We start from the raw sequence: 3,996 nt of genomic DNA on the forward strand, positions 1-3,996 counted from the left end.
GTGCGGTGGGCGCTGGTGACGGAGGGCGACGGAGGTATTCCTCGATGTCCCTTGGTCGTTCTCCAAAACGAGGTCGACGGTCGTTGGGAGCGAATCCTCGCAGGCCGAGCTGGCGGTAGGGGCACCTCCGGTAAACGTGGTCAGCCTCCCCGCAGTGGAAGCACACCGGGCGTCCGTCATCCGTGCGCCACAGGTCAGTCTTTCGAAGTCCACGCTGCTCTTGGCGCGGCGCGTACTGCGGCGAAGAGACTTCTCGTTGGGGTGCAGATGGGTACTGCCGAGCAATAGGAGGCTGCGGACGACGAACAACGGCGGCATAGGTCACAGCTGGTGGTTCCGGTGCGGCGTCGGCGAAAACGTCTGGCTGGAGCGCTTGCTGGACCTCTTCTCGAACAATCTCGGCGATCGAGAGTGAAGCTGGACGTTCGGCGGCAGGTATCAGCTTCTTCAGTTCTTCATGGACGATGTCCCGGATTATTTCTCGGATCCCCGGAATATTGGGGCTGAGGGTGCAGCTTGACGGCGTGGGTGCAGTGACGGCAGGAGCTCGATGGAAGTGAGCGGCTCGTGCTTGCAGGGCCCGTTCAATGTTGGTCGCCTCTGTTACAAACGTTTCGACGGTGGTCGGCGGGTTGCGGACGAGGCCTCCGAAGATGTTATCTCGTACGCCTCGCATCAGGATCCGCAACTTCTTTTCGTCGGTGGCTTGAGGGTCGGCGCGAGTGTCCAGACGCAGGACATCCTCGACGAAACTGGTGATGGTCTCGTTTGCGCCCTGGGTTCTCATTCGAAGAAGGTCCTCGGCCCTCTCCCGTCGATACTGGTTAGTGAAAGTTCGCCTCAACTCATTCTTGCAGGCGGTCCACGAGATCAACGAAGTCTCCCGATTCTCGTACCAGTGCCTGGCCGTTCCTTCGTGCGCGAAGGAAAGGTTCCGCAGGCGCTGGTCGTCCATCCATCGCTGGTGCTGGGCCACCCGCTCGTACTGTTGAAGCCAGTCCTCGACGTCTTCGTGCTGCTCGCCGTGGAATGGAGCCGGTGTCCGGGGAGCAACGGGTAGGTAGACGACGGTAGGAGTGGCGGGGGTCTGCGACTGGTTGGCCATCGTCGGCTGCCTGGTCCTGGGTGGTAAAAGTCCGTATTCCGGGTGTAGCCCTTGGGTGCGGCGACTTGATCGAGTCTCGATCTGGTCTTCGTTGGGTCCTCGGGAGCTTGGGTTTAGACTTGTACTGCGGGAACTCGGAGGGCTGCGCTGCACGAACATGCGGTAACCAGCACCTCCATCAAAAATGTCACGGGTGGTGACTAAAAAAACAATAAATAAACAGGAAGAAATAAACGTTTAATGTGGCGAACTTGTGCCAAAAATAAAAGAGTACAAAAGATAATAGTAGAGCGTCGCGGGCGTCGAAGTCGGCGTGGCAGCAGAGTCAAATGCTGGGGCGAGACTGGCTCCGGCTTGCCCGCGGAGCCGCTTTTGTACACACGTTGGCTTCTGGAGCATTCGACGTAGAAGGTTCGACGCGTGGAACATTCTGACCTCGAATCAGCTACACAGTTCTCGATTTCACCAGAACATCACATTACAGTGTTAACAAAAATGCATAGTCGCGGCCAGGAATCGAACCCTGCCCTTCGCGTAGGAGGCAAGCGCGATAACCGTTAGGCTACGGCCGCGCTGCCTACTTGGCGCGCGGCAATATTTAGGTTCTTGGTTTTCGGAGGACCGGAAATATTTTCGAATACACTCGACTCTCAATATTTCAAACTCCAGGAAGCCCCAGACTTTAATTTGAAATGTCAGAATTTTTAATTTTCAGAATGTTTTTCTAATTATGATCTCAGGCAAAGTAGGAAATTGCTATAGGAATAACTATACATATACCAAGCAGATTTTTACACTATCCTCTGCACAGGCCTATTTAAAAAGGGCACGCGTAAAACATTGGTGAAGTTTAAAGCAAATGATATAATATTGGCCGAATATTTTCTAATTCAATATAGAATAGTTTCTCAAAGCCTTTTACTACCGATGTACCCTGCTTAAACAAAATTCAGCTGAACTCGTGAAGGTTGTTCCGAACCTTCCACTTGTCCACTTCTCAGCTCAGTTAGTTTTAAAATAACTATATCTATGAACTGTGGCCTCTGGAAGTCCAATGCCTTTGTTGGGCTGGCATGTAAATAATAGGTTTCACAAATTGAACCTAAAGAGACGCCCAGCTATCCTAATAAAGGGAATTTATAAATCTGCTTGCTATATGAAAATATTATTGCTTTCATCTGAAATTTAATCCATTTAGAAAATAAAAGAGGCACGAATAATGAAAACATATTCTCCGGACAGTGCTGCTTGCGTAATCGGGGTGGGGTAGTCCCATCGATTATGCGTCTCCCCAAGCACCCGTGCACTGCGGAAACGCGATCACCACGAGCTTCGCGTGTTTTGCTTTCGCGCAGTACACAGGTACTCAATGAGAAGCGCACTCAACGGGGCTAACTTGCCGCGATGTACAAATAGTGCGAATTGAGCGAAAACATTGTGTGAATTAAGCAGCTTATAAATGCATTAAAAATTTTTGGGACAACCAAATTTAAAAATTCGTTTGAAATAACCAGCTGTGCGAAGTATCAGAGTTTGAATTATTGCGAGTCCACTGTACTAACTTTAATTGAGAGATAACATTATTTAACCGCAGCAGCCAATGGAAGTTGTGGTTGTATACTTCAAATACTTTTTTTCAGGTGCCGTAGCTTTACAATTTTAGAGTATTTTAAACAATCACATGAGGGTGGTAAAACAGCACTCTACTTTGCTGTAACTCGCCTCTGGCAAGCACATTCCAGTGTTACAAGCAGATTATACTTTTTCATGCAGCCATATGTACGGCAATTCTTCTGTTTTCAGATTTTCTAGTTTAGAAACATTGTTCCGAAATGGTGATATCAAAAGAAGCAATTAATGGAAATTAAATTTTGTTTGTCTTGAGCCTACAAGTGAATTGCTCTCATAATGTTTTGCAGGCATTGCGCTGAGGCTTGGGCCATGTGGAACTGGAGGTTGCCAAGTCATTAAAGAAGAGAGGACTTTGGCTCATTCAGAAACCATAGCGAACTACGGCGCAAGAGGCCCAGGGCACCGGGACAGCTGGCTGAATAAACAGCTCAGCCATTCAAACATTGAAGTGTGTGCTATCCTAAGGATAATACTTTGAAGGGGATTAGAGTTGTAGACCTCAAGGCAAATAAATGTATTTTTTCCTGCCGAAGGTTGGATACTACTTGAACAGCCCTGATTCAGAAATACGAAAGAGTTATACAAAGAGGACGGACAGGACAAACGTCCTTCGAATTTCAACACACTGGTGTCTTCTTTTGCTGTGGACATGCACCTCTAATCTGAGAGTGAATCGAACTGATGACCCTTTCTTCAGTGTCCATTAAATTTATGATCAGTCAGCCGACAGCCTGGCCTTAACACCTTCGAAATTTTTAGACTAGGCAATATATATATATATATATCCTTCGTAGACTATAGTCTTGTGAAATCGGGTAACTGTTTGTCTGGTGTTTGTTTGCCTAGTAGATAACATACGCTGTAAATGACGCCAATCGTTTTTGGTACGGGGTGACAAGAAACATTGCGCATCATTTGTGCCAGACTTCGGCGATGGCTGTTGGAAACCTATTGCAACTGCAATTTAGCCTAGATTTTGATTATCATTATGCAATTGCAACTAGGTAGTTTTTGTCTATTATTTTGTTTCGCACTACGAAGCAGCAGGTGCTGTAACATGAAGGTTCTATAGGAATGGCCGCGTCATGTGATGTTCAGATCACAAAGACCTCTATCTGGATGCCTCCTAATCCACCCCAGTGCCTTGAGTGCATTACATTGATGCTTAGAGCTTGAATGTTGTTGCCTGCAATATGATGAACCTACAAACACAAACATCTGTCCTTGCATGTTATTTTGCATTAAGATTGGGGAGAAAA

This window comes from Ixodes scapularis, unplaced genomic scaffold (assembly GCF_016920785.2).
Source record: "Ixodes scapularis isolate PalLabHiFi unplaced genomic scaffold, ASM1692078v2 ptg000323l_1__unscaffolded, whole genome shotgun sequence".
NCBI classification, from domain to species: Eukaryota; Metazoa; Arthropoda; class Arachnida; order Ixodida; family Ixodidae; genus Ixodes; species Ixodes scapularis.